The 21,566-nt window shown below is 41.1% G+C and overlaps 1 protein-coding gene across 7 annotated transcripts in view; it reads left to right on the forward strand.

Annotated features, from left to right (window-relative positions):
- SEMA5B (semaphorin 5B) overlaps positions 1-21,566 on the forward strand; it is a 274,876-nt gene that overhangs the window by 63,318 nt on the left and 189,992 nt on the right. For all 7 annotated transcript variants that reach the window (XR_007889922.1, XM_051623688.1, XM_051623689.1 and 4 more), the window contains exon 2: positions 12,497-12,720. The gene's annotated coding sequence lies outside the window, so the exon portion shown is untranslated. The remainder of the gene's footprint in view (positions 1-12,496; positions 12,721-21,566) is intronic.

Raw genomic sequence — 21,566 nt, forward strand, 5'->3', positions numbered from 1 at the left:
GAAAGAAAATCACAGGTCTTGTTGTTGTCTGCAGAAAACTCCTTTCCTCCCTTAGCATACTTGCTCAGCATGAACCTCTGAAATGCCCATGAAACAGCAACTATAAACTCACTTCTCTGAAATACTTTCTTTCCCTCTTCATCCTCTCCCATCTGCTCTTTTCTTGTTTTTCTGTTCCTTCAGTGATGATAAAGGCCCCTGATATTAATTCTGTGGATTCCCTCCCTCTGAGGCAGCCAGTGAAAAATACAAATGGCATGTGATGTAAATCAGAGTAAGATTCTGTTGGGATTTTTCACCCTCTAGGCATTACTATAATAAAGGAGAAGGCAATAACTCTTATTTAATTTACATACTTAAAGGCAGATGCTTTTGGCATGTGTGGGACCAGAAAAGACTGGTCAGTGTGCCAACATGTGAATGACTGTGTCTGGACTGAGGGCTGGTCTTTCCTAATTCGCTATATTTCATTTACTAGGTGAAGACAGGAATGTGCCCCCTGCCTTCCTTCCACAGATCTCCCTCACCTGCCATATCCTCCCTTGGTGCCTTCGTGAGCAGTGATTTACAGGCTCACCAAGAACGTGGCAGCTGCAGAACATCCCAGTTCCAGAAAGAGATGGTGATGACAACTGCGATGCTGCTCCACCAGCAGCTGAGAGGGGCTCCCATAACTGGCCAGAACAATCGTGAGAGATTTTTTTGGCTGAGAGCTGTGTCAGGAATTTTCTTGTACTACACAGTAAAAAGCCAAATGAGAAGAGTTAGGTTCACCTGACCTGTCCCCTGTGCAAGGGGAAGTAGAATCTAGTCCCTCACTGTGTCCTATGCAGTATTTCCTCCTACTCTGAACTCATTTCACCATGACAGAGCAAGGGGAAGCAACAACCTTGGTTCTGCCCCTTGTTTTCCCTGTGGGGAGGCTGCACACAGCTTGATGTTTAATATTTCTTGTGGTAAAGTGGATACAGCTTTTCTCTGGCAGGACTGAAGGAACTGGAAATGCCTGTGCCACAATTTGTTCCCTGGGTCCTGCTCACTGGGAAAGCAGGTGCCAGCCTTTGCTCAGAGCAGGGGATGTCTTACCATCAAAGTGTAAGTGATTGCACCATTAAAATTTTATTCCAAGTCAAAAATGTCTCTCCAATTATGTAACATTTTTCATCCTTGATCATACTGTGATGGTCACATGGTAGTTCTTCTGCTCCCCTAGCAAATCATCCTTTCTGATAGACAAAGGTTCCCCAATTCCTTTATTTGTCATTTTTTCCTCCCTTTTAAAAACTCCTTAAATTTCCATCACTGGGAAAACGTTTAACTGTCTTAAGACTGCTGTGCTGTGTGGGTTTGACTCTGTTTTGTTGAGGCTTTGAGGCCAGACAACTTTATTAACAGCAGCGGGTTCCTTTTCAGAGAAATCCGTCTTTTCAGAGAACATCTTTCCTAAAGAGTTTCGCAGCTGATTATGGACACAAATAACTCATCAGAGAAAGTTAGTGATACTCAGTGCTTGGCAAGCCCTGAGTTATTATCCAGTTAATGCTGCGGCACTGTGCACTTCCAGCTGTGTTGCAGTGGCATGCAGACCTCAGCAGCTGCTGCAGAGCTCATCAAATAGCTGTTGAGCATCATCCCTGATTTGTCATAAACCTAAAGGTTCCTCTGGGGAAACAATGTTATCTCCTGCCACAGCCCGACTACACCACAGCGATGCTCTGGCGCTGTCGTTATCACAGGGACACTGCTTGTTTGAAGTCCTCCCCTCTCTCCTTTGCCTTTATTATTTTTTCCTTTTATAGGGGGGAGAGTTGTGCTCTAATTATTCATAGCCTTATGCTTCTAATGACTTGTCTGGAAATGCAGTTTGGTGTACACTTTAGGGCTACCCGGCTTCTTTTCTTGCTAACTAGATGAGTTTGCATTAAAATAAAAAAATTTAGATGCCTAAAGAGGCACAGAATGGAGAGATTTGTGAAGTGCTCAGGTACTTTGTCCCTACAGAGAGAAATGGAGTTTCAGATGTAAGCTGTGGGGTGGACAAAAGCTGTGTTTTATCTAGGATTGTAGCCTTTGCACTTAATCTGAGTAGGAGCTAACCTAGAAAACTTCAAAACTTGAAAGGAAATTCAGGGAGGGGAAGCTTTGCTAGGGGTTGACAGAGAAGTTTTGTTTTAAGAAAAGTTAGCTTCAGATGCATGATACAAAACATGCTGAAACAAAACCTTATTTTAGAGGATTTTGTGCTTCTCAAAGTTTTCCATGTCCTATTTCCCATTTTCAGAACTTTTCACTTCTCTTCCTTTTTTTTCCTTTCAGACAAAATTTCAGCAGAACTGATAGCACTTCCCAAATTTTTTTGGATCAAGCTTCCAAAGATTTTCTGACTACTTTTGTCTTTGTGCTGCTGAAAACCCTATTTCAATATTCATGTGTTTCCTAGAGATTTGAGAATTCCAGCCCATGGACTAGTGCAGAAAGTGTTTTGCAAATGCAAAAGACCACAGTTAAGTTTCTGATCCTGGTGGCCAGGTCACTTAAACTCTCTGTGCTTCACACATTTCTTGATATTATGTGAACAACGTTAAAGTTGCTTTTTGAGTTCTGTGATTGTCTAGGTAGGGTCCAATATATTGCAGTCTTTAATTTCAGAGTCCAGCTTTTTAACTCAGCCAAGACCCTGTCAAGGTTTTATTTTGGAAACAAGTAGCTGCTAAGTGGCTCTTATATTTGTATGGAAGTATTATCAGAAGGGACATGGAAGTCACTCCTGGCCAAATCCCCATTTGGCTGTCTCTGAGAAACATCTTGAGAAGAGTGCTTTTCCTTCCAGAAGTTGCCCTGTAATCCCAAGAGATTGGAATGATCAGTTCCAGGGACACCCAGGTACGAATGACAGGGGGAAGTATTGGTGTGTTTTTACAGAGAATTGCTCCTTTCATGACTCTGCTTCTTGCAAAACTTGCCATGTCACCCTGATTGGGCTGTGAACATCCTGGTGACTGTGCTCTATAAATATCCTCGATAGACAGAGATGGTGCAAAAAGTAAACAGAGCACTTAAGCAGTAAGGACTTTTCTGTTGGTCCCACTGGCTTTGTCCAAGTTGTCATTGTGACTGTCATAAACAGGCTGTGAAAAATATTTTCAGCTGCTTGAGATAAAATGGAGACAGATTGAGACTTTGTGTTGGCTCAAAATGGTGAGATGTTTTTGGTCCAGAAAGGTTCTTTCTGCTGCCAGCCCCCAGAAGACTTTTTTTGGCCTGAGGGCTCATGTGTAACAGTTTATATCTTAGTTCAATAAAAGATACACACAATTTACCTTGTCTCACTTTCAGTCCACCACCTAAAATGTTGCTGCAGCTAATGGTGGCTCATATTTGATTTGTATCCAGTGTATTTTAAGGCTGCAGAGCCATCCAGGCAGGATAGATGTCTGTCTCAGTGCTGTCCTCTGCCTGTTACTATATATGTTTGTATTAATGTTGAGCTATCCTGTAGCATTAGTCAATTTAAATATTGAAAACAAATGTTCTCCTATTTCTCTGCCTTGGGGCTAGGAATGATTCTTTCAGCTTCTTCAGTGTGTATGAATCTGCACTTGTTAGAGGTCTCTGTTCTGCAGTGAGCCCAACATATGAATTCAATTTGCAAATTCATCTGAGAAATGCTAAAATTGGCACCTAGTTCTGCAAGTACCTCTACAGGCAATGTATCCAACGGTCTAAATACCACATTGGTTTGGAATTGCAGTTTTTTAGACTTAGCCACTTGGGTCAACATCCTTCTGTCCCTTTATTGTTTACATCTCGATGTTTCACTGTCATCAGGATACATTATTATGACCCTGGGATGCAAACAGCCCATCTCTGAGAGGATTTTTTTTAGAAACTTGGCAACGTTATCTAAAGCAAAGCAGACTCTTGATATTGGGACATAGTACAATACACAGGGTCAATAAAAAGTATATTTGTGGTACAGAGTATTTATTGCAGGTTTGAAATCTCTGCTATATCAATCTTAATCAGAAAAGGAGTGGCTGAAGCAAAAAGTAATTTTTTTGCTGTTTGATGTTACTGATAAAATTACCTTTTGCAAAAAAATACACTTAGAAATAGTATAAGAGTTTCACACAATCTTAACAGTGTTTATAGTGCTGTTTATAAATATGTGCTTAGGGAGATATAACCTTGTAGATCATTGACCTGATAACCCATAATGTAATTTTCAGAGCTATTTAGGTGTGTCAACTGCATGAATGTTTAGAATCTGTGCAGCACGTGTAGTAAACATTTGCATGAAAAGTATTGCTTTCAGGTGCAGAGGAAGCATTTCAATGCAGAATAAATAGACTGGTGTATTTATCTGTGTTCTAAGTGAGAGTGGGCAGAATTCATCCAAGGGACCCTTTGTAGTCCTAATGTGAGGTGGCACAGGGCAGTAGGAGACATTGCATGCAAGATGAAGGGAAAGACTGTAAGCTGCAGCTCCTGGGTTCAGCTACTGGGTCTGTCCCATATACTCCAAGGAGGTAGTCTGCGATGGATTCCCTCAAATATCCTCATTTCTAGCCCTTTACACAAGGGAAGCCTGCTTCCATAACTACAAGCAGAGAGGCAGAAATAGGTGCTACACTTTGTGCCACTCTTGACATGAATCTAGTGATAAGTCCTCAGTACTTTTTGGCTGCTGCATGCTGGTTTCATCATTTAGGGGCTGCAGAGTTGTAATACCATCAGCAGCAGAAAGCTCAGTCCCTCCAGAGCAGTGGGTCAAGTGAGAACCTGCATCCCTAGTGAGTGGGCAGTGGAACAAGCAGGAAGGAAACAAGAAAGCTTGGATCACATTGCTATGAGTTGCAGAGAAATATCCGGAATTTCATAAAACTGAGACTTGATGTGGTGATGTTCCATTTATGATGAAGTGTCTCAATATATCCAGATAATTTTGAACATTTTGTTTCTTCCAGCCAATATCAAGATCTTTTTGTTTCCTGCAATCTGGAACTTGTTAAGTACATGACACCGGTGTGTTTGACTCTTAGTAATGTAAGGCTGGGGAAAACAAGCTCTCAGCCCCATTTTCTGTTAGACACCTTCTGCATTCCAAATTCAATCAGCTTTACATATGTGCACTTGAATGTTTATATGTATGTCTCACTGTGTCTGATTGTGGATTGGAAAGTCACCGTCAGTGCAAAAATCTCCCCTGGTCACTTGGTTGAAGGCAGAAGGACAAACTGCATAAGGTGCAGTGCTCCATCCACCCCTCATGGCCCGAGAGATGGACATGCCCCCTTACTGCAATGTTGCAAACAGGTATTTCTCCAGAGGGAGATACTGGAGGATGCAGTTTGTTGCTGTCTGCTTCAAAGTGAGGAGAGAATCAATAATTTGTTAGGTTGTGAGCTGATGGCTTGCTTGTCTGAGTGCCAGCTCTGGTGCCCTGCAGGATAAGATGCCAAAGTGACTGAAAGAGCAAAGTGTGGTGTAAAGTCACAGAATCACAGAATGGTTTGGGTCAGAAGGGACCCCCACAAGTCATTTTCCTGAAGCTCTTCTATGGGAAACATTTAGAAGCCTCTTGGTAAGGGCAAAAGCCTTCCAGGCTTAATTCTTGTTTAACAAAATTCTTCCTGAGGTCAGTAGACCTAATCCCAAAGTTTTATCACTTGTTTACTTCAATGGGATTTGAATGTGTGTGGGTGGGGAACAGAGGGAGGGAGGGAGGAGTTTTGGGACAGGGTATGCTGAGGATGCTTCCCTGGGAAGCTGGAAGGAACCTGCTAGGCTTAGACTTTCCAGAAATGTGCATACATGTGAAAAGAAGCCTTACTTTGATTAAAAACAAACTTCACTTCCTGCTTTCTTAGCAGAGTAGAGAGACTACGTGAGGATTGCTGTTTTCTATGGAGGCTCTTCGGTGTCTGGTGGTGGCCCAGCCCTGTCTCTCAGGGACAATACAGCTCACACTCTCACATATATGCTTTAGAGGTGGTTGGTATCTGAGACCTTCCTTCTTTCACATCCTGGAGGGGAAGAAAGCCCTCCTTAGCTGACAACCTCCTCTTATCTTTTTAATTGCAACACACTCAATCAAAGTGATAAGTAGGTTCAAATACAGGAGCAGATGAGAACTGGGGCATTGTTTTCTGTTATTCTCAACCTGGGAAACAAGCTCTGGTTTTGCTGTGTGGCTCTGGGAAAAGAACTTTGCAGGGAGCTTTGGCACAAGCCCTGGCTCTGCCTGCTCCATGTGCTGTCTTAGTGAAACCCCATGAAAGGCCCCTCACCCCTGCTTTGCTAGTTATGGCGTGGCCACCGTATCCTCAGCACAGATCTCTCCTACTCGTTTCTTCCCTCCCTCCCCCCCACCTTTCTCCTTGCATGTTGAAATGTATCTACTTTATAATGGATTAGCCTGTTTATTTACCTTCCAATAACACTACACCAGCTGAAACACCATTCAGTAGGGCATATGGTATCATAAAAGTCACTGCTGGTGTCACACAGCTGTGTACAGTGCAGGAAATGGAGTTGCTTGCTTTTTGCTTTTTGTTTGGTTTGAGGCTTTTTGCTTCTTTGTAGAGAGATGGAAATAGTTCTCTTCTGCTTTCTGGTGAGTGACTTATAAATGCCCTGTGTAAAATTGGCTCTACAAAATATAACCAGAAAAATATATAGGCTGTTGCATTGTTTTTATGAATCCCAGGTCATGATACAGGGGAGATTCCGTAGTAAAGTTTCCTTAAAAGTAGAGGAGGAACACGACAAGCTCTGCTGATGCTCCAGGGAAAGAAAAACTTCATCAAGCCAAGTAACACTGAGCCATCCTCTACTTTATTCTCTGCTGCTTTTCTAAAGCACATTTCTTACATTCAACAGATTTCCACCTCTGGCAGTTTATATTGCCACGAGTTTAAGAGCTTTTGACTAATTAAGAGCAGAGAGATTTCCACTGTGCTGCCACAGCCCCACTGGAAGAATACTTTCTGTGTGTTTTGTTCTCTGGGGGCATATGAGGCCAAAATTCTGACTGAACAATGAGCACCTTCAGAGGGTAGAATGTATGTTCTGTAAGGCAGTCTTCTAGGTGGGTCTCTGGTTGTGTTATAACCTATTTGCAAATTAATTGTTGAAGAAATTTAAGAGGTTCATCCTACTGGTGAACAAGCATATGTGTTTGCATGAGTGCATGTGCACGCATGCAGAAAGTGACTGTGAGAGATGCCTGTGCTTAAACTGATCAGACAAGTTTTATTACTTCTGTCAATTGGTGCTGCTTTGAAATATTGCAAGTGGATCTTATTAAGGTAGCTCAGAAATGTCTCTCCAAAATGGCTTTTGAGCCTTGGTTTCCACACTCATTTATTTCTTTGATTCACTTCAAAATCTGCTCTCCTAAGCATTTGTTCATGGAGACACATTGAAAAATGGATCCTTACCTTGTGGTTTTCTGTAACAAAAGGTGGGTTTTGATCTAGATCCAGAGAAAGACATCCAGGAAAAGATCACAACCAAGGAAATGACTGTGTCAAATTGCATGTGAAAAGTGAGAAGGTAGTATGGGTATGAAAGAATACAACCCAGTTAAAAAAAAAATATTCAAATGAAGGGAGAATTTCAGTTAAAACTCACAGCTGCATTAACCTTACTGATGTTGGATAGTGCTTGCCTCTACAATACATCCCATACACCAAAGTTCAAGATTCAGGTTCAGGAAGACCTACAAGTTCTTCATCCCTGTTTGGCAGCATGATCCAGTGCCTCCCGCATCACTGTGAACCTGCTGCCAATTCTCACAAGGCTTTTAACTTCAGAAACCAGTCTCCAAAGGAAGACCACAGTATTAAAAGAGGTATGACAGGGGGCATGAATCTAGCCAATTTCATCTAAAGAAATGAATAATGGGAGGATGATCTTCTTCTGGGTCATTTAATACCAGGAAAAGGAAATTACATGTAACATAAGTAGAAACACAAAGAACAATTAATTCAATTTAATAAAGATCAAATTCAAACTGGAAATGAGGCTAAACTTTTAGATGGGTAGGGACAGGCAGAAAGGGAAATCATTTGCTTAATGAGGTACTTAGGGCGAACTAGGTAGAAATATTCTGGTTTCCAAATTCAGCATGTGCAGCATTGAATCTTTCCTGCCTGATCCAGTGGGTTTGACTAGCAGTGTTTTGTCAGCCTTGTCCATCTGAACTATTAGTTGCATTAATAATCTCTATTTTAATAAAGGTACAACAGTAGCATTGGTACATGTTGAGAATCCTTCCTTCAACTCTAACAGTGAAGAAAGAAATATTTTTTTTTGTGGCTTCACAATATGAAATAAAAAGTTAATTGTGCTGTGGTTGTACAAGCTCAGGTGTATAGACTGCGTGGAGATTTACAGCCTCTCAGCATTTGTGTCTGGTCAGAACTGTGTTTATAGAAAGGCTGGTGGGGATTTTTCCTGGGGTTGTGTGGAACTTGGGTATGTAGCTCTTCACTCTGTTGCAGAGACAACTGGACACCCCAGAAGTATCTGTTCAAACTCCTACTATTGTATTCCACTTCACTGTTTCCGTAAAGCAGAGCTGACCTGGTGGCTGTTAGTAATGTGATGGTTGGTCTTAATTAACCACCTACAGGTCTGGCTGCTCCAAATGGTCTCTTAAGTTTCATGCCAGCAACAGCACTGTTTAGGAGCGTGTCTGAAAACAGCCTCATATCTGTGTTGCCAAGAAGACTTTATGAAAAAAAGACTATGAATTCATGCTGCCAGAACCTCATGTCTGAGTAAAAGTGAATCAAATATATTTCCAGTGTAAACTTACTGGAATTAATAAACAATACAAGGAGTGATACTGATACTTAAGTCAGTGATTCTGATTAAGACAAGAGATGAACAAAAATTTTTATCTCTGTGTGGCACAGATACACAATTGATATTTCTTGCTTTAATTTAAATATATTGATGGGCACAAAGTACCTAATTAATGAGTATTCATAGGGATCCCAGTTTTCAACTAATGATCACCAACTGGTGGGTTTTGGAATTATAGCATTCATTGCATGAAAATGGCTGATATTATCCAACACAACTGATGATTCCTGTGTTTAAGTAACAGAATTCTCGTAAGGATTTGAGCTGCTCAAAAATTAATGCAATTTTTCCAGGACCTTGATAATGATCAGGAAGTGAATGTAAAACTGTGATCTCATGTCATTTTGAAAGTTAATGCAATAATCTGATGGGCAGAACTTGCTAGGGATATAACTGTACACTGAAAGAGGAAAAAAAAAAATCTTAAGGCATTGGCTTGTGCCAGCAGTAATGGAAATGGAGAAGACAGTAGATTTTATTCCATAATTTATCAGAGGTTAAACTGGTGGTGTCCCAAAGAGAAATAAAGTAGTGTTGCTCTTTGTGAACAAAACAGGTCAGCCTAAATACTGGCATAGTTTGTTACATATTACTATAGATTTGTATCTTGGAGAGCTGCCTGGAAAATCAATTTATTCCTGTAGAAAAATTGCTTTGATAGAAATCTTTATTTTAGTTTTGAAATTTTTATTGGAAAAATTCAAAATTATCAGTTCCCAGCTACCAGAAAGTTTTGGATGGAAACTTGGTTCCTGGTCAAGACTTTTTCTGTGGTGAAAACTCATTAAGGCTTGCAGGAGTAGCCACCTCTACTGGTATGGACATTGTTTCTCTACAGCAGAAATTAATCCAATTTTTGCAATCTATTCCATTTTGTCTTTTGGTTCTATACATCATTTACAGGATATACCATCTACCTTAGCTGCTACCTCCTTATTCCAGTTGTGAGTTCCTAAGCCTTGGTTTCTAAGTTTCTGTTCCAGTCATAAGTTTGTAAGGTGCTTGGAGGGCTTGTCATCCCATTTGCTCTCAGATCTCTATTCTTTGCAGATGAGTTGAAAATTAGTAATAAAGTGTTTGTGATGTTCAGTGAAAGCAATGGCAGCAATTGCACTGGCAGTAAATGTCAAAGAAGAAAGCTGCACAGGCTGAGAAAAGTAGATGCAAAACATCGAGAGTAAGTGCAAGCCATTTTTCTGAAATAACCCAATCTTTTTGGCTGGGGTCAGAGAATGACAATCGTGGATTTAATCCATCCCTCATATGAGTCATTGAAGTTGCTGGATAATAACCCATAAAATCTATACTAGTAGAGTTGTTCCAGGATTCTAAGAAAGGTAATGCTCCCTGGGTGTTTGGTGGAAATATTTTTTGGACCAATATAGCACATTACCAGTGTTCATCAGCTAATACATAGCACTTACTGGACTCAGCTGTGTAACTGGGGAAGTTATATTGTCAGCAGGAGGTCAGAGGAAATGATCTGTTGGTTCCTTCTTGCCTTCCCTTCTATGAATAAAGGTCCTAGTTGCCCCTATTGATGCCCACAAACGTACATTTGCACTAAACAAAGTTGCAGGGAGCTATGTGATGAGCATTAAAACAGACAGTCCTCGGCATTATTAAAAGGTGAAAGCATGGATGTTTCAGAATTTAAGATATTTTATGTAGCTTAGGCAGGCTGGTGCCATGTGTTATTAGAAAGCAGAGTTTTTTGGGAATGTGCTAGGAGTTGCAAATCACTGTTTCTCTAATATACAGGTATCTACACCTCTCTGAATAGCCTGTAGCTTTGTGGCTTGGACTTTCGACCGAGAAGCAAAAGACAAATGTTAACAGGGTCTTGTTAAATTAGGCAGTGAAGAGATTTAAACTTCAGTATTTTATACTGGGGCATTGTGTTGTTCCTTGGGGTGCACATGCCAGATGGTCTTTCCCTGGAGGTGGTCTTATTTTTCTTCCCATTTAAAATGGTAGAAGCTTTGTGGGATGAGAAAACTCCTTCCTGTGTAGTTCAAGTAAGTACTTATTTCTAATATCTTCCCTCCTTAAAGTAGGTGTCAGTTGCCTTTTTTTTGTTAGATACCATAGACTAATTCCTGTCTCTGCTCTGGATCTGTAGTTCAACAGAGTAGTTCATCACCAAGGGAAAACAAGTCTCTCTTTGTAACTGTTTCTCTTCATTTTATCTTGTCTTGTCGGTGTCTGGCAGATTCTCCATCCTTCACGCCATTCCTCCTCAGCTCTCTAACAGAGCCAGCAATAGCTCTGCATACAGGGCAGGCTCAAGGATTTCATTATATCTCTGAAGTTTTGTTCACTCGTTCTTGGGTTTTCTTTGAACTTTATTTTTTTTATAGATGAAAAATGCTGGGTTCTGGTGTCAATCTGGTCTTTGCTTTGTATGTTCTTAACACTTGTAATTATTGCTGAACTGGACTGACCTGACATGATGCTGTAACTGTGCCTAACATTTTCTGTTTGGAAAAGCATTTATGATGCTGGCATGTGTATCTCATTTTGTTAAGTTCACTTGTATTGTTTAGAACAATCTGAGGAGATTTATAATTGCTTGTTTTATAGTACAGCCACAAAGAATTAAGCAAAGGCTTTGAAAGTAATCTCTCTTTTCCTCTAGCCAGGGAAACACTGTCATGTTTTCATATCTCTGCTTATTTAGGGTCTAAGTTCAGCTTCTCTCTGTGTTTGATAGGCATATATAAGTGCTGCATCTGAGTAGATCACAAAGGAATTAAATGTGGTGCCAAACATGTGGAGAGAACAGCAGATATTGATTAGAATGGAGCCCGTGTGATGATGGGAGGTGTGTTTTCAGCAAAAAATACTATGAGAAGAGATGACAACTTAGGAAACCAATTGTAATTAAAATTACAACTGAGTTCATATTGGAGATGGGTAACTGCTCCATTTAGATATTTGCTAGCTAGGCAGAGACTCAAAAATCAAGCATTTTCTGAGAACAGAGATGTGGAGGAAAGATGGCTTTATGTTTAAGACTGTGCATTGGGGCTCAGAAAATTGACTTCAGTTCCTTTCCTGGCTGCCTCACAGGATGTCTCTTTAGGCTTGGGGACGATTACAAAGTTTTTACCATATGTTTATGCTGCATCTAGTGATCTGGAGCCCTCATTTTAGTTAGGCTTCATGAAAATTTAGCATAGCAAATAATATTTACTCATTAGTCTCTATCAGAAAGTAAACAAATGGTCTTTGGAAAAATTAAACTGAGTCACGTTTACACTGAATAGGGATTCTGTGTCCTGGTCAGTGATGGATGAAAAGTAGGGCTTTTGGAGATGATGACTATATCAGACTCAATGCTCAGACACCAGGATCATTTAAGTTGTTTCAAAAAATGCTGTGAGGAAGGAGAAGTGAGAAGGGGAGGTGATGCTGTCCATGAAGGCTATTATGTCAAGGTCTTACTCATATAACTCAGGAAAGAGAAAGGACTTGACAGAAGTAGAAAGAGCCTTCCTCAAGGAGGAAAAGAGGGCATTATAACATCATTAATGTATCAGCCAAATGCAGGCAAACTTCTTGAATGAAGGAAAAAAAAATGGCTTTTTAAATTTTTGGTTTTTTGTGTTTTTTTTTCAAGATAAATCATCCACAGACAAGCTTATGAGAAAAATAGAAGAATTAAGGCCAAAGAGGCATGCCAGAGAAGGAAGTTTGCAGAGTCCAGGGGCTTCAGAGAAGACTGCAGTGGGACTGCCTCTGAGAGGGAGCGTTTACATCACTGATTCTTGACGGGCTTACCTTCTGGGATTCCGACCTTGAACTGCTTCCAGGACATTTGTCTTGGACTTGGCCTCTGGGCTGGTGAGTTAGTAATGGAATGGCACATGTCTCTGCTGTGCTGAAACATGATGTTTTCAGATTGCTCATTGTGAGGGGTTTTGGTCTCTGATAATTTTGTTTTTCCTGCTCCAGTGATGAGAGGATATGTCAAGTAGTTAAAGCACAAAAATGAGAGCTGGAAGCGTTGGCCACTGTTTCTGAGGCTGCCACAGCCTATTTGTGATTTTGGACAAGGCAAAGAATGACAGATGTTAGATGGAGGGTTTTCCAAATTCCTCAAGGCTCTCTTAACTCTGTTGTCATTGAACTCAATGGGCCTTTCCCCCTTGACTTTGCTGGCAACAAGGACACTCCTGCAGATGCTGTTTAGTAGGCAGGGGAAGCACAGTTTAACTAAAAAGGTAGGTTACATTCAGGCCCAAGTTATACCAGTCCAAGTCCAAAACTATGTTAGTGTGTTTAACCAGCATTCATTGTTGCACAAATATTTCACAGTCACACAGTACAGGTACATGTGATGAAGCATGGGCAGGGGAACTGGGAATGGAAATGGATTAGTTTGGTCCTAGAATATATCCCAGACTCAATAAAGGAGCATTGCAAGGGGTTAGCTTTGTAATTGCTTTTCCACTGCAGCATTACAAGAAGATATTATTTACAGACTGTGTCCAGTTTGTGTTCTCTGAAACTAGGAAGTTTCAGCTTCGGAAAGGCTGGAGCTTCTCTTTGGAAAAGAGAAAAACATTTTAAAGTTCCTTATGAAAAATTATTATTTTATATTTTGACAGAAATACAAATTGTTTCTCTCTGGTTTTGTAGAACAATTGACCCAGTGTGAGAATAACCAATCTGGTCCCATCCTGGTGATACATTTGCCTTTGGACTGTCTGGCAAAAAGATACAAGTCCACACAAAGCTGTTTCAGGGGAATTGGCAGTATTGGTCCTGCAGGCAGCTCCCTGGGAGCCTGGGAGTCCTCTGAAAAAGAGGAGCTGTCAAAGAGGCATCGGGAATTGGTTGGTGTCATTTGAAGAGAACAGTCTACAGAAACATGTTCAGTAAACCCCAGAAATCCCAAATACACTGACAAGGGAGGACAGGACTATATGGCCCAGTCCTGCTGCTGGAAAAAGATACAGAGCCAGAGGAGCCGAGTGCCACAGTTCCTAGTGGAAAGTTGTGTACTCCTTAAGCTCTGGAGGCATGCACAGGCAAGTCCCTCCTGTATTGTGGGCAATCTAGAGGCCAAGGAATGTTGTCATAGTGAGAGCTGCTGGACTGCTAATTGGGGATCCTGGAAGCCGTGTGAGTTTGATCTTCAAGTACTTTGGTTTAGGACATGGCTGCTGCCAGCTTGGGGTTGCTGGCCTGGCACTGTCAGCACTGTACAAGCACAGACCCTGTCAGCTGTTTCTCTGGCATCCTGCAGCCTGAGCTGGTGGGGAGCTGCACAGGATGCTGATAGAGATCAACAGGACAAGCTTGGTCTCCTCACACCTCTTTTATGATAAACCCTGTGAAACCAATAGCCTGTATGTGTCAATGTTGACAAATCAAGCTTTACTGTCAGAAGATAATTGTGCTGGGAATTTCCTGAGCAGATCTACTTACTGCATCCTGGATCTTGTTTAAAAACAATTGCAAAGATTGAACTTTGCTTAAGCTCAATGGATTTTACTTCTCCAGTCTTCATTGCCCAGAATGGTACTCAGCAGCTCTACTCTTTGGAGGAAGAAAGGCATTTTCTTCAACTACAAATGTTTGCAGCTATTTCCTGTCTCCCTTTCAACTCTGTTCATATTCATATTTTGAATGCTAATGGGAATCATGACTGTATGCTAAAAAGATCCTCTGTCTCTTAAAACTTCTCTTAGAATAGCCAAAGACAAAAAGTAACCAACTAAAGCTCCCTCTGAGTCTTTGACTCATCCAATTACCTAAATTAATCAGTGTTACGACTGCCCAGGGTACTCTGCCTGGCTCCATGACTTACATGGATGTGTCTGAGTATCACAGTGTGCATATATATATGGTGTGGCATTGTGCTCTGTCCTCAGGTGCCTGCCACACTTCCACTATGTAATCAAACTAAATTTGGGATGAATGTCAGCTCCCATGGAAGACTATTTCCAAGCAGCTCTAGATTTAATTTAGGCCTTTTGGGATGAAATTTTCATTTCCAGTATAAATTCATTGAAGGAAAGAGTTTGTTTAGATGCACACATGTTAAAAGTAGAATCTAGACCTAAAAGTTGTCTTCAAGCAACTTGAAGATCTTGAAGATCTTGTCTTCAAGATCTTCCATGTATATATATGCTTTTAGGGACAGCATTTAATAGTCATGGCTGCATGTGGAATAGGCAAGAATGGAAATAATGCCTAGTAACTCCATGGTGTTCTTCATAGAAACATCTCAAGCAACAGGGACTAGTGTTTAAGAGGGACTTGCCCATAAATTGGGGTTCCTCCCAGCTGTGCCACTGGCTTGCTGTAAAACCCTTTGCAAAACACTCACCTTCTCTGGAGGTTCAGTTTTGCTTTTGTAAAGCAGGAACAATGAACCCTTTCAGCTGTGCCTCCACAGCAGTGATTGAGTGGGGCTAAGAAGCAGTAATGCAGTCTGCAGGGAGCAGCAGAGCTGAAGTTCCACTAGCTGGTATTTTGTACTAGAAGAATGGACCCTTAAAATATTTAATCAACAACCTCTGAGTATATATACCTCACTTCTGCATTAAATACTTAGTGATTTAGGGCTTTATTATGTCTTTCCCTCTTTTGTTTATCTCAGGTTTATCTCATCAACAGGAGCTTCACTTTAGACCATGATAAAGCTTTTTAATCATACTTTTACTGGCTATAGCTGTTAGGAAATCTTCTGCACATATATATATATTTAATAGTGACCTCATTACCACTTTCTGAACTATCTTGGTTTTTTTAAAGGGAATCAATAATGAATTTCCATATGGGCTATACCTTGTAAAAAGATTATCTCCATTTATTCTTTTTATAAAGTTTTCAGAAGGGAAGGCACTGTCCCAATGCACAGAAGCAATTTTTCTTTTCAACGGATCCTGTGACTCAAATCTAAACCTTTGCTCTCAGAGGAACACTTTTCAAATGTTTACTTACTGCTTGATTCCTGATAGGCAGTCTGGAAAAAAAAAAAACACAACAGATGAGGTGTTTCTACTGAAAGTTATATTGCTTTATGCTGTTTGAAAGGCAGAGATTGAACTGATTTGTCTAGCAGCTTGCCTTTTCTCAACTGAGGGAAAGAGTTCTTTGTAGCTTAGGCTTTTATCAATGGTCCAGTAAAAGTGTTTTATATTTATACATAAAAAATCATGCAACATTTATATAAAGCATTTCATCTTGATGGCTCCACAGCAGTAGATAAATTTGTGAAGCAGTTTGTCAACTACTTGCCTCAAATGTTATCTCTTACTTCATCACATAAATTGAGGTATTTCTGTGCTGGATTAAATTATTCTTGCCACTAATGGCTTTTTAAAGTAACCATCAGACTTGTAATGCATGCACTACAAAATTTTCATCTAAGAATTTTAGAAACATTTTCCTGGTCAACTAAGGGCATTTAATAAAACATGAAGCCACCTTCCTGTTCTAGTGAGGCCAGGGGGAAACTGGTGCTCAAGGTGTGCTGAGCAGGAGAGGATCAGCACTGCGTACGTGGGAAACTGGGGGAAAAAAGATAAATAATACAATGCTGAATATAGCAGGGTCTTAGAAAGATCCCCACTTGACAATTGGTGACAAATTCCTGTTCTGTGGCACCAGAGTACTGTAAGTGGGTGAAAACTGCATGAACTGATGGGGACAACTGCTCCTCTCTCATACCCCTGTACCAGTCCCAGGTTTGGAGAGGAGCTTCTGTGCTAAGGGTAGGTTATCTTCCCATGGTTGGTGATGTTCCTCGCAGTAGTTTGCCCTGTACCTCACTGGTGACACCATGACCTTCTGTGGACAGTATTTACATATAAGCCCTATGTATGAGCAGTGTTTGCCTCTTCTGGAAGGACTCTGCATTCACATTTCCTACATAAATACACACTCAGCATCTGTAAGGCTTCACCAGAGGATCTTCTTGGCTGATGAACCTTCTCCTTGTGCAAATTGTTGGCTACCTCATGAGCAAACACGTTTCAAGGTGACTAAGGGTTTCATGATGGGATCCCACAGCACGAGTCTGTTAATGGAGTCAAGTGCTCTTTATTGGCTTCAGTGTCTTTCACGGCGCCCTTGGCGCATTCGTGTTTCCTGTATGAAACTTGGCTGAAGGAGTCAGAACTGCAAGACATCATCCCAAATTCCAGCTGGGATGTGTAACTTGGCTACATGACACTCTCCCCTCTTTGCCCCCCCTTAGCCACTTCCCATGTTGAATAGTTTCTCAGGACTCAGAGGGGAAGGGGGAGATAATCTCCAGGCCAGTGATTCTGCTAAGTAGAAAAATTACATAAATAAATTAGCCATGATTAATAGTAAGAGATTGTCACTTGTCTCACTTGCCTGGAAGCTGTAGCTTATTGAAAAGACAGTCCTTTCTTGCTCTTGGGAGGTTGGGATGCAGAAGGTGAATGCTGGGGGTAGGGATTTATTTTACACGTATTTTCAAATTTAAAAAAAGAAGTGTGATTTACTTTCTTTTGCTGCAGCCTGCTCCCAATTTTCAGTTTACATTAATAGCTGTGGGAACAGCAGTTCTTATTGCCATATACTTTAGCTATTAACACTGTGTCTGGTGTGACAGAACATCTCAGGGTTTTTTTTAATTCCCTTGCAATCATAAAATATGTATCAGCCTTCCTTTTTAATCTCCTTTGGTATGTCCAGCTAGTTAATTTGTTTCTTCCTGTCTTCCTTTGGATTTTGATATTTCTAACATCACATACTTAACCAGAAGAAACAAACCAACTCTCTATTAAAACTTCCTTTTTCTTTTTTTTTTTAAATAAAAATTTGTTTGAATTCATATTTAATGGAATTATTTCTCCAGGAGCCCCTAAAAGCTTTCTACCCTAAATATTTGCTTCATTGATATTTTAATTGCTGTAATAATCAGCATTCTGAATAGGGTCTTTCCCCAGCAGAGTAAATCCATACTGGCTGAGTAAAGCATGTCTGTGATTTATGTGCAGATAAACAGCTTTGGATCCCATCCAATCACTTCATCAGTTTTAATTCAGCTGCCTAATCAGTAGCAAACAGGAGGGGGTTTTTTGTTGGTTTTTTTGCTTTGTTTTGCTTTTGGCGGGGTGGGGGTTGTTAATACAGGGTTTGGCTTGTTCCCCACAGTGGCACAGATAGCTTCCCCATTTCTCCTCATGTTTGTGTCAAAATCAGCTCTAACTTTCTGAAAGAGTTTATAAGAGGGGGATGAGATGCCAAGACCTGTCTTTGGGCTTTCACTGGTATCCAAGGGACCATACAGATATGCAGGCTGAACAGCAAGTCTTCTTATCTCATGTTTTATAAAGGACATCCCTCAGCTGCCTGAGAAAGGCTCATTATAGAAGCAGATTTGATTTCCTGTGTGTGTTTAGGGGTTGATGCCTCTGAAATTATTTCATAGCAATTGTGTCACTGCAGTTGCTGTTTCTCAATAGACATGATGACTTTGATGGGGCCCGGGAGGTGGAGGTGAGTGGTGCCTGTGAGGTGCAGCAATGTAGAGGTAGGAACAGTATTAGCTGCTCTCACCTTTGCAGCCCCAAGCTATGAGTTGCTCTTACATCTCAGCTATGTCTACAGTACTGTAAAGGCCAAGGTGGTCCAGATGACCCTGGACTGAGGCTCTTCTAACTGAAGGCTCGTGACTAGAGTTCCTGACCTAATTTTTTTCTACAATAACCCAAGCAAATGCCTGTTAAGGTTAAAACAGTGGACCATTTGTATTATTATCTTTTAGCATGATGTGTCCAGAGGTGAAGTGTTCTGTGATTTATAAGCAGCCTTTGAGGGATTACAGAGAGCAACCCCATTTTGGTCATCAGATCTAGGGCACGCAATACCATCTGTAATAATAAAGCTTACCTAAAGAGCTTAGTTTGAGTGGTAAACCATGTCTATGTGTCTCTGAACCTTGTCAGCTAGCCTGCTGCCCTTCATTTCAGCGTGTAACTGTGCCTGGCTGCTTCCTTTACACTGGGGCACTGCAAAGATCTTAGTAGCTGTTTTTTGTATCTGTTTACTCCTATTTCATAGCAACCCTTGCTGTGTAATCAAGCAGCAGGTTTCGGAAAGCTGTGCTAGGCTGGGTGCCCACCACTGAGCTGTTTAAGAGACAGGTTAATTTGGAAGGAGAAGACATTGGCATTGCTACTGTATCTTCTTGAGAGTTTACATCATAACCTGGCTAACACATACCACCTAAACATTTCCGTCTCAGGTTAAAATCCCACAGCTCTCTTTCACTATTACCAAGAAGAATCCCAACTGGAGCTGCTAAATTCAAGCTTCTTTGGCTCAGCCTTAATTTCTTGCACACACCCATAGCTGCTGGAGCTTTAAATAGAGTTTGAATCATCACAAAATTCAGAGAACTAGGCAGGGCTGGAGGGAAGGGCACTGGACTGGGTTTGTGGCATTTTGGGATCTGTTTGCAGTGCAGATGTGCATGTCCCAAGGGAACTTGGGTGAGGTGTTTAATCCCTTTGCTGTGCTGGGTTTTTTATAGCTTGTAAAAGAACCATAACACCTCCCTGCCTTAGACTGGGCATGAAGAGAGGTTAAAACCCATTGCTGAAGAGAAGACATTCAGATCCTGTGGTGATTCTGGTACAGCTCCACCTGTGCTAAGGCAGTCACTGGGCTTTTTATCAGCAGTGCTTGAAGATTTTTCACAAGTGGTTTTGTGCATTTTTATTCTCTTCTTGTGCATGGTCAGAGGAAGGCAACATGGCTTGCCCAGAATTGAGGAGCAGTCAGGGACAAGGTGACAGTCATGCCCCTGCCAGCAGATCCCATTTAGCAGAGCTCAGCAGCCACAGAGGTGTGACCATAGCCTCATGGAGAGCAGAGCTGCCTGCTTTCTGCTGCTCCACATAGGCTGTGAGCTAGCTACGGCACTAGTTCCACAAGTCTCTTACCTCAGGATGGGCAATTTATTCTTCTTGTTTTGGAATTCCCTGCTTTTGGCTAAGATGGCATGGATTTGGAGGGGTGTGTGGAGGGGGAAGTTCGACCATTACACTATGTTACTTACATTATCCAGCTTCATTTTGATTGTTGGCAGCACTACGGAGGGACTACCTGGCTTGGGATTTTCGTGGCTTTTGACTGAGCACACTCTACAGGTCTTGGTCTTTTAACCTCAACAGGAGTTCTGAGCATCCAGTTGCTGTTAAACTTAATGTGAAATGAACTTCCAGAGTCCTGAAAGTTTAAGACTATCCTGTCTATCTGCTGCTTTAATGGAGAGATAGGAAAGGTTTCATGCTGTAACCTGAGAGGGAATTCAAACATCTGTGAAGTAATTTCAGGAGAAGGCTCAGTTTCTTGCAGATCAAAAAGTGAGTTTAGGGAATTCTCTGTTCTCTAGCCATAAGGGAGCTATTATATTTAGAGAGTTAGGCAGTTTGCAGACCAAAAAATCTTTCTGATGATCAAAGCTGAGAGTTTGTGCTGACCAGTGGTTTACTCTTTAGAAGACTACCAGTCCTGGAGGTTTGAACTAACAGATGCATCTTATTTTCTTACAATCTTGTATGCTGGGCTCTGAACTGTCTCCTGGGATATAAAAAAAAAAGCATTGTTATAATTTTAAAGAGCAAGAGTCAACTGGCAGTGAAGACTGAGTCATTTTGTCAGGTGCTCTGTCACACCTGAAGTCCCTTGGGTTTTCCACCTTCAGGACTCAGCCCTGGCAGAACACCTGCAGAAATTTTCACATCTTCATCCCTTTTCTATGATTTCTTCCACAAGGGAAGACTGACAGGAGAAGGAAGGAAATGTGAGAGTGCATATGCATGTTAGTCTTAAAATGTTGAAAGAAGGACTGTGGGAGCGTTTCCTGGGTTATGGAAATGTGATGAATGAGGCTTCTTGTAGAAAACAATTGCTTCAGTCCTCTCAGTGAACTGGGTCACTAATTCTTCTGTTGCTGCACTGTGCTTTTTTCATATGTTGCTACATTTATTATTACTTTTTCTTTGATATTTTTAAATTTTTATTTTCCTTTTTCTCCCTTGCTCTTCTCTTTTCCTTTTTCCCTTTTTCTTTTCCTGATCCACACTGTTTAGAAGCCATTGTTCAAGAAAGAACTACCAGGGTGGTGAGAGGTCTGCCTGTGGCTAAAATCTGATCCCTGAGTGTGGCACCTTAACTACGGGAGCCCTCTGGCATGATACAGGTTTTTATCAGACTGGATTTTAGTTTCCCTAGGCGTTTTGTCTTTCTAGTATTTCCATTCCTTTTCTATGATACAGTTAACAGCATGTGCTTCTTCTCAGGAGTGTGGTGAGGAAAAACCCATCTGGTTTTAAAAGCTCAGACATTGCTCTAATGGAAGCCATGTAAATAGCTAGATAAATGATTCCAGTGGTATCATCTGTTGAGCATAATAGGTAGCAGGGTCAGAATCTCTTCACTGTGAATCATTTCCTACCAGCTAAGTGGGATTTGTGCTCACAAGCTGATGTGTAGAATGGTCCTCTGATTTTTGCTGTCTCTGTCTTTTCCCTGCCTACACATTTAGCTCCTTGGTCTCCTGCTGGTAAACTCCAGGGAGCAGAGATCACCATGGCCAACATCTGCACAGTGCTTAGCACAGACTGTTCAGGCACAGGGTAGGCTTTGGGGTGCTGCTGTAAGACAAAACTAAAGGATAAAATATTAGAAAACAA

The sequence above is a fragment of the Apus apus genome, chromosome 6, assembly GCF_020740795.1.
Source record: "Apus apus isolate bApuApu2 chromosome 6, bApuApu2.pri.cur, whole genome shotgun sequence".
Classification (NCBI taxonomy): Eukaryota; Metazoa; Chordata; class Aves; order Apodiformes; family Apodidae; genus Apus; species Apus apus.